This window comes from Brassica rapa, chromosome A10 (assembly GCF_000309985.2).
Source record: "Brassica rapa cultivar Chiifu-401-42 chromosome A10, CAAS_Brap_v3.01, whole genome shotgun sequence".
Classification (NCBI taxonomy): Eukaryota; Viridiplantae; Streptophyta; class Magnoliopsida; order Brassicales; family Brassicaceae; genus Brassica; species Brassica rapa.
Genome location: NC_024804.2, coordinates 1420676 through 1431073, shown reverse-complemented (window position 1 = coordinate 1431073; position 10398 = coordinate 1420676). Strand labels below are relative to the sequence as shown.

Genomic DNA, 10398 nt, shown 5'->3' with positions numbered 1-10398 from the left:
ATTGTCAAATTTTTTGAAATTTTCTCGAAATCTATGTGTTATAAAATATTGAGTTTTTGGTAAATGCTTTATATACTGAAGCTTATAATATTTAGCGTTATTTTAAAATTTGTAACCACATTATAAATTTGTATTAATATTATTTAAACTTTCTTTCATGGTATATGGGCATCTTTCTAATTTTATATCAATTAATTTTGTAAAACTTCATTTAATCCTTAAATTAGTGGACTAACCATTATAAAATCGTTATTTTCTAGAGAAACATAGACAACAAAGGTTTCAAGCCCCTTTGACCATCATCATATGTTAGTTTAGGATGCAATTATGCATTAAAACAATATTGTTATATTTTTGAATTTTTCAAAATATATGTATAAACCCATACGAAATATTGAGTTTTACGTTAAGCGCTCTATATACTGAAGCCTAAACTTTTTAGAGTTGTTTTAAAATTTCTAACCACATTCTACATTTGTATTAATGTATGTTAAACTCTCTTTCATGGTATATGAGAATCATTATAATTTTTTTATCAATTAATTTAATAAAACTTCATAATATTCCCTAAATAGGTGGAATAACCACTATAAAATCGCTATTTTCTTGAAACCGGAGACAACAAAGGCTCCAAACCTTTTTGAACATCATCATATGTTAGTGCATGATGAAACTATGCACTAAAACAATATTGTCAAATATTTTGAAATTTTCTCAAAATCTATGTGTTAACCCCCTATGAAAATCTATATGACTTTGCTGTTTCTTTAGATAATCCAACTTTTTTTTAGAGCCTCTCTTACTTGAGGAGGAAGATCATTGTACTGTAAATATTCATATACATCAAAATTCTTCTCTGACCCCTATTCAGAATTAATAATCAGCGGCATATAGCTTCTCTGAATCACTTCATAATCGCATTAGCATCCCCTATATATTAAAATCCTAGAGCATTACAATATGTTTTCGTAGCTACGTGTCATTACGAGAATGATTCTTAGAATTGTTAGAAAAATAATTTGGTCCATATAAACATATACTATGATTTTTATTAAACTAACAATCAAATTAATTATTAGTATACAAAATATTTTTTTTTCTTTCTTTAAATAAAAGTTACAGAATTACCTAATATGGTTAACATATATATGACAATTAATGATTATGAATAATACATATTTGATAACAATTTTTTTAACCCCTCTGTTTTTTGTTTGATTTTATACTATTAAAAAAATTAAACAATTACATTAAGCATATAATAAAAAAGTTATATATTTTCTTATATGTTATATTTTGAATTTTTAAAAACGACTATAAATTACTAAAAATGGTAAAAGTCTCACACTGAGATTTTTTTGATCTATGGTTTAACTTTTTTTTGTTCAAGCAAGATTATAAAAATGATCATATATCGTAGGGGTGGGCGTTCGGATACCCGTTCGAGTTTGTATCAGGTATTTCAGTATAAAGGTATAGAACCTGTTCGAGTATTTATAGACTTAGAGTCTGGTTCAAGTATTTTATGCTCGGGTTCGGCTATATTGGACCGGGTTCGGATATTTAAATTTTGAAAAAAAAAAAATTTATTCATTGTTTAAGTTTTTTTTGTATTTAAAATATATTTTAACTTAACTGGGTTTCTAATTTTTAAAATATTAAACTATTAATAGGTTTGGAGATAAAACTTTAAAAATAGAAAGACAATAACTTACTTGTTTTTTGAAATTTTAGATACAACTTTTGTTATTGCAAGAAACACGAGCTGAATATGTATTTTAAGTGAGTAGTAAATGATTTTGTCTATGATTATATGTATATTATCTAATTTTGAGCAATAAGCATCATTAATATAAATATTTTGAATAAAATAGGAGAAGTAAACTAAAAATATAGGTTAAGTATACTTAAGTTTGGTTATCTTCGGATATTCATTCGGGTTCAGATATTACCCGTTCGGAATCAGATATTATCCAAACTGGTGAAATAATTATTTTTTTGTTGTTCTAGAATTAGATGATTTTTAGACCGAGCTGGTGAATATATATTAGACAGACAATTATATTTCGAGTCTGCACTTATATTCTATAATAAATTGATATTTTAGATTTGAACACTAACCTGTTAATATAGTTTGTCTGTGATTTTTTTCAAAGTTTTGATTCTTAGATATGTTTCTCGAGTGAAACTAATTTTTACAGATGTCAACTTTTTAAATTGACACTTATGTAATTTACCGAATTCATAGAAGAAGTTAAAAAAAAACTTAACTCACATAAACGAAACAAAGGCGAGAACGAAAGCAAAATTTTATAGATGTATAAAATGAAATCACTTATGGAGAGTTAATAGTAAACAAATCGAAAACTGAAAACTTAATTCTCTTTCGTCATTATACAATCGATGTTGCCTATTTGGTTTTGATAATTAGTGTCAGCCGCAAAACTTAATTTTTTTTGTGCATATGAAGTCTTAAAAATAATTTAAATGACATGTAATATATTAACTCTTCAACAACGATGATATTTAAGAAACAAACATTTGTATTCGTCATTTTATAATCGATAAAGATTGTAGTATTGCAAAATGTTAAAATCATTTAATAAACAAACATTATTATAAAAACTTACGGTAATCGTCTGGTTTATAGCATACTAAATTAACAACACTAGCTTTGATGATATAAGTGTGAACATAGATATAGTAACGCACACATATTTACATGTATGTATGATTGAAATAACCGATACATAAATGATAAATCCATGCGTTATAAAGTGAGTGCGTTGTTACATTTGTACCTTCAAAATCCGAAAATTAGTGTCATCAATAAATGTTCCTAACAAGTAACCATATATTTTAGATGTATGCCTAACTTGTGTTTTTTTGTTTGTTTGCCACCAACTTGTTAATGATACCCGTGGCAGAGTAGTTGAATCTTGAAGCGGTTACGTTATAATTAAATTATGCACTATGATTGATGCTACAAAATAATAATAGAATATTCAATAGAGTGAAGCAATAATGATGGAAATCAAACAGATACACGAATGATAGAAATATATTCGTAATTCATCCATGACGATGTTGTATCATATTTTTCTTCACGGATTCTTTAAGAGTACATGTTTTGTTAAAACATTTTACTTGTACGTACTAAACCAAAATGATTTCAAATTTCAATTAAACTTCGACTATAGCAACACACAAATGAACCGAACGAACTCCGCCCCCCTTCCCTCCCCCTCCCCCCCCCCCCCCCAAAAAAAACACGTAATTAAAACATGAAATATCTACATGAAACACAGGTAACTTCTTTAGGGTTTAAAAACAAGAGCAACCTAAAGAAGAAATGTGAAAAAGATAATAATAATAATAATAAAGAAAAAAAGAGTGGACATAGAGATGGTTATTTCTTCCACGAATTATCATCTTACTCAAATAGCTCCGTAAGTTCTTCGACATTTACAGTACTTATCTATTTATAATTGGTGTTCTCAGTTACTGGGTGACTTGCCACACAATCTTTCCGCAAATATTCGACACATTCACACATTCTAGCATGTTCGACGTGAGGAAATTAAACCGAAAGGCGAATAGAAGACTTGATCTGAGGAAGCGTGTCGCATTAATGTCAACGCGTCTTCTTCACATCTTACGTGCGCGAGTTTTCGAATTGCAGACTCTCGTCCCTATAATTACGATTTATTTATATGGTCCCTGTGTTTTGACAATTACAATCCCTCCACAATATTAATGCTAAATGTTTGGCCATTCTCAGTGATCTAACTACCAACCGTCATCTCCACAACTAGCAAAGGTCGGAAACAATTGAATCGTAATGATTACTACATTCTTTTTCCTTCCTCATCATTAGTTTTAAGAACTAAGATGTACTATGGCTCTATCAATTGTTAATGTGTAGCATGTTTCATCATCAGTTTGTAATCGCTTACTAATCAACAAAAATAATGAAGATGATAATCAAGTTGTAGTTACGTACATGTAGTGGCGATGGTGTTGATGATGATAATGATTTTTGACATACTAAATGATTGGCTTCAATGTTCTTTCAATTGAAACGACCTTCTTGGATTCTATTTCATCACCTTTAGTTATCTTTAAAACGCATTTGTTTATATCACCTTTATATGTTTTTTTTTTTTTGCTTTTGATGGTATTGACAATTTACTGATTTATATGCAGGCATGTATAAATATAGCACGTTATTACAAATATAATATTGTATTTTAAATATATATATGCTTAATTATTTATTTTTATTATGTTTTCATTTTTGCATGTGTGTTGGTACTCCCCCTTGTTATTAACTTGTAGCTTTGATTTTTGGGACATTTGCTAAAACCAACCCAAATATTCAAGTCAAATGTAAAAGTGTACCCCACTTTCAGTCAAATGCAAAACCAAACTAAAGGAGTAGTGAAAGTACTATTTCACCCTTATGACCAAACAAAAAACATAAATGTATTTTACGTTTCTATCCTTTGGAAGTCTACACGTAATAAAAGAAGTCTACATATATATAGACTTCCTACGAAGTCTACTTTATAGACTTGTTTTGTAGTCTACACTCTAATTTGGTCTACTAATTTAATTTTGAAAATGTATAAAAATAATTATTGTGATATTTTTAATTAATCATCAATATAATGGATAATATGAAGTAAATAAATTAAAATTTCATATAATCAACAATTTTGAAGAATATATACTAATTTGGTTATCATGTGCTAGACTATGTTCATAGTTTAGAAACAAAAGGTTCTAACATGTTATGTCTTTTAGTAGTTGATTTCATAGGGTTAGATTTTAGATTTTGTTTTTTTTTTGTTTTATTAACTTAAATCTGCATATTAATGTTTAGTAGTTTATATTTTGTATAAATGAGACTTTTTGATTATCAAGCAAAACATTTAGGGTTTGATATTTGTGGTTTAGGGTTTCGTAGACCTACAATAAAGTCTATTTATCTGAAGACGTCTTTTTCAGTCTATATTTTTCAATTTGTTTTACAAAAAATCATTATATTTAAACTAAGTTAAGTTCCTTAAGAATAAAAAAGTGAAATCATATACTATAACTATTAAAAAATAAAGAAATAAATTTAATAAATCATATATTAAAATTATTAAAATAATAAAGAATAAACAACAATAATTAAATTATTATAGTAGACTTCCAAAAAGGTCTACTATGTTATAGTAAGATCTACTCCAAAATTTTAATTTTAGTAGACTTCAAACGAAGTCTACAGTATCGTAAATTTTAACCTAGTTACATTTTTGTCTCCCTATATAAACAAAATTTATTCAATCTCTCTCTAAAGTGGCTGCACAAGTTCTTAAAACTCTCTCCCTTCTCTCTAAAACTTTCTCTCTTCTCTCTAAAATTCTCTCAATTGTTTCTAAATCTCTCTCATTATCTTCTTTCTCTCTAAAATTTTCTCAAGTCTTTCTCACAATATTTTCTTGTCATTTTAGATATTATGATTCATGGTTTTCATCTTCTCCTTTAAAAAATGTAAGTTTTAGATCTATAGATTTTAAATGTGTATTTTATGTTTATTTCTCACAATATTATCTTTTTTTGGTAGGTATTATCACTCATGGATTTCATCATCTCCTCTAAAAATGTAAGTTTTAGATTAATAGATTTTAAATATGTATTTACATGTTTATATTCAAATAAATTTATAGATCAAGCTCTCTACATTAATTTGCTACTAGTTTACCTTATAAATTATATTATGTAAAGTATTTTCAGATTTAAAATTATTTTCACATTTCAAAATATATAGATTTTTTCAGATCTGAAAATTATCAGACAGTGTAGACTTCTAAAGAAGTTTACTAAAGCTTGCAGACTTCATATGAAGTTTACTAAACCATAAAGTTTAAGCAGACTTCATTGGAAGTCTACAAAAATATGACTTTAATTTTTTTTCTATGTTTTTTAATAATTTTATCTTATTTTGCAGGTATTTTCTTCCATAGTTGTTCTCTTCTCCTCCTAGAAATGTAAGGTTTACATCTATAGATTTAAAATATGTGTTCTAGTATTTATATTCAAATAAAGTTACATATTAAAATTCATATTAATATGTCTTTAATTTATAACTATTTTGTCTATTAAATCATATTTTTAAAAGTTTTTTAGATTTAAACTTATTTCATATTTTTAATGTATTATTTTTCAGATCTATTTTTTTGATAGAGTAGACTTCATTTGAAATCTACTTAAAACTTACGGCTGGTAGACTTCAAATGAAGTCTACTAGCCTTGAATTTTAAGCAAATTTCATTAGAAGTTTACTCAAATATGATTTTAATTTTTATCTTATTTTTTAAAATTTTATTTTATTTTGCAGGTATTCTCTTCCAATATTTTCAAATCATCTTCCCAAAAATGTAAGCTTTCCATATATTCATTATAAGATATTTTGTGTTTATAATGAACTAAATTTATAGATTCATACATTATCTTTTTGCTTTGTTACAAGGATGACAAAAAACCATTTTTGAAATATTTTCCAGAACAAAGTATTTTCAAATTTTCTAAATGCACACTTTTAAATATGAAAATTTTCCATTAGTGTAGACTTCAACTAAAGTCTACTAAACAATAACTTTACGTAGACTTAATAAAAAGTCTACTAAAATATGATTTTATTTTTTATCTTATGTTTTTCTCATAACTCTATCTTATTTGGCAGGTACTTTTTCCAAGACTTTATTTGAAGCATCAAATTATGAAAAATCAAACATACTCAAGAATAATTTTTAATATATTGCTCTGTAATAACTTTCATAATAAAATATTAATTTTTAAATAATTTTTTAATGCATAATCTATAAACATTGTATTCATTTTTAGTTGTTTTCACTTGTATGATATTATTAATTTTTTGTTAGATATCAATTTTTTCACAAGATCTAACCAACCAAACAAGTAAAACCACCATAAGCTAAAATAATAACTAACACACATGTGAGAAGAAGAAAATCTATACAAAATTTTCCCAAAAATTTTCAAGAATAATACTAATCAAAACAATTTGCAATAAGTATCAAGTGTATAATTATAACACATTAAATTGTGAAATTCATCCAAGACCATTAAAATTTTACTAACATACACTGTAAAATAATTAAATCATGAAAAAATATGATGAATAATACACAAATACACTTTTAATAGAATTTACGACGTAGACTTCAACTGCAGTCTACATTTGTAGATTTACAAAAACGTCTACACTTATTATTTAACATATAGTCAATCCAAATTTTTTTAGTGTATTGGCGCAGGCTTGATACACAAAGGCGTACAAAGTGTGTCTTAGATAACTCGATCAAGTTCCGTACTTGTCGATTATTCGTGACAGGCATAAGAGGAGTATATTCCTATTCGGAGTCATTTGTTTTAAATGATGTTTGGTAAGGAATAGGTTAGCACCATCTTCTCAATTTTGTTGTCCAGATCATAATCTTCTTGTGTCATTTCAAGAAGTTTACCATGTGTACAGCCATCATGCACAAGGAACATTCTTCAACCTTTCCGATTCTTCATCTTTTTCGAATATTTTGTCACCCAAAATGTCTTTGGCCCATACTTCACACTCGCTCTAAGTTTCCAACCACATCCTTGAACACGACACTTAGCCACATACAGAGTTTTTGTTGTCTTATATGCTGAAAATGTAAAATTATATTCCACAGTCACCGACTTCAGCTTTGAAACAAGCTCAGCCTTACTAGCAAAACTATAAACGAAGACTTAGAAATACGTCTACAATTATTAGCTAACAACATTGTCAAATCAAATGAATTATACCTTCATAATTATAAAAAAAAAATTATTTTCAAAATCACTCAAACCCATTAGGATTAACTAACACACACTGTCAAACAAAAAAACTAGAAAAAATTTAATGAATAATACACAAATTCACATTTTTATAGATTTTTCTATGAAGACTTAATATTTAGTCTCTGAAGATGTTGACGTTCTTTTCAGTTTACAGACGTAGACTGTCAAATAGGTCTACTCTTTGGGTTGGTTTTTGCAATTGACCATTTTACGGGTTGCTTTCTATAGTTGAATAAAAGTTGTAATTTTGTACATGTAGACTTTCATTTCAGTCTACAATTTAAAAAGGTTACTTTTTGCAATTGACCAGAATTCATCCAAGATTTGACTTTCAGAACTAGACTTCATATGCAGTCTACATGTTTGAATTTTTTTGAAAGAGGTTAGTTTTGCAATTGACCAAGTTTGACTTCAAATCAGTAGATTAAAATGAACGTCTACGGGTGTGTAGACTTCTTGTGAAGTCTACTCTCAAATCCGACGGGTTGGTTTTGCATTTGACCAAAATAAAAAAGTAGACTTTATACGCAGTCTACATTTTTTTTTTAAGATAAGAAGACTGCATATGAAGTCTACAATTTAATAAATTTTTGATTGCTTTTTAAACTTTTTGGTCAAACACAAAACTAACCTATTCCACGAAGTCAAAGTTTTGGTCAAATGCAAAACTGACCTTTTATAGACTTTTGTTGGCAGTCTACATTTTGTAGACTTCCGTTGAAGTCTATTTTGAAAAGTCAAAAGTTCGGTCAAATGAAAAACTAACCTCTTTTAGGTAGACGTCTTAGTAAGTCTACCGAAAGTTTTATTTTTGTTGTCAAAGGTAAAGACGGAGACTACTGGGGAAGTCTGCGTTAGAAAAAAATTTGTCTGCTCAATTGCAAAACTAACCCGTGCGTTGACAAATAGACTGCATCGTAAGTCTCCACGGAGGCGTAGACATACAAAACAGTCTACCGTCGCGACACAGATCTGAAAAAGAACGAAAACCATGTAAATAGTTACATTTTTCATGTGTAAAGCTTGTTTCCAACCTTTTCAACCGTCCAAACTCCAAATATGAGCAAAAAGAAGCATCTTTAACGATTCACTAATGAAGAAACTCGAAAATATGAAGTTTGTGATTATGAAAATGATAGTTATGAGAGTTTTTTAGATGGAAATGTAGAGGAGATGAGAGAAAATGAAGTTTTTTGGGTTATAATGAGAAAAAAAGTGGTTGAAAATTGAATTCTAGAGCTTTAGAGCTCAAAAATGGTGGTTCATGGTGGTTGGAAAAATTGATGATGATGGCATTTTTGTAAATAAAAGAAATGGTTAGGGTGTATTTGATTTTTTGTTAATTTCGAAATTAATAAAAAAATAAATAAAAATGGCAATTTTGTGAATAATTCAAAAACATAAGGATAGTATGGAAATTTTATTGATGAATAGTATGGACAAAAAAAAAAGGGTTGGTTTTGGATTTGACTTGAAAATATGGGTTGGTTTTGAAAAACACCCTTGATTTTTCCAGCAAAAAAAGAAAAAGAATGAAACAACAAGCTAATTTTTGTTTAAAATATCGAAGTTAGAAACAGCAAAGAAACGTGGTAATGTAGCAGATACTGTTTTATCAAAAAATACAAATACTCAGTCATTTGGTGTTGGTGTGCAAGTGTCCACAACATGTTTGGCTTTTAGTCAACCTGATCAAAATCTAGCTTAAAAATGGAAAGATTATTGTTCGACTGGTCGTTTTATTCACGAATTCACATATCCATTATGCATGTGTCATCATATGAATCGTTGAAAGATGTATATATTCTTAGATGCAAACCACGAGACGACACCAGTGAAGTTAAAGCTCCGTTGCATCTTTTTTTTCTCACCAAAGAACTCCACGACGACTATCTACGAAATCCATTTGGTCCAAGAACTAACAAAATCAAAATACCCTCCTGATTTTTAACTCAGTAATAAGAGGTGGGAAATGTAACACGTGTGAGAATACTCACGTAAGAAATACCACTTCACCAACACAATATTTGTACTTACATTAGAAATAATCCACACATTTCATCCTGCGTAGTTCAACAACTCTTTTCCTCACGTATACTCATACATTATAATATATTTTTTTACTAAATACTATTCGTCAAAAAATATATCCATTACCATATACAATATTATTTTAATAACTGATCCATAAACATAATTTAAATCCTACGCCATCGTTAACAAAGTGGACCCAGAACGTCCCCTAGTTCCTAAAACAAAGCAGTAGCAAAATACCAAATAAATCAGTCAGCTCAAGGGTGTATCAGTAAATTACACCCTCACCCATTCATTCCCTATTGCCCCATCTGGCAAATTCAATTCCATTAAATCGCCATTGTTGAACCATCAAGCGTTGGTTGGAGTTAGTTGTACCTTCTAATATAAACGATCCCTAAACCCTGAACTATTCAAAAAAATTCTCCCTGTAAATTTGGAGGATAATATAACACACATGGTGAAAATTTGTTT

At 28.2% G+C, this 10398-nt stretch overlaps 1 long non-coding RNA gene across 1 annotated transcript; it reads right to left on the bottom strand.

The window, feature by feature from the left end:
- Nucleotides 1–1652: 1652 nt before the first annotated feature.
- Nucleotides 1653–10357, bottom strand: LOC117129102. The gene is made up of 2 exons (XR_004452680.1): nucleotides 9392–10357; nucleotides 1653–4338 (listed from the first exon to the last, which is right to left on the bottom strand). It is a non-coding gene; the product is annotated as an uncharacterized LOC117129102 (long non-coding RNA).
- Nucleotides 10358–10398: the final 41 nt, after the last annotated feature.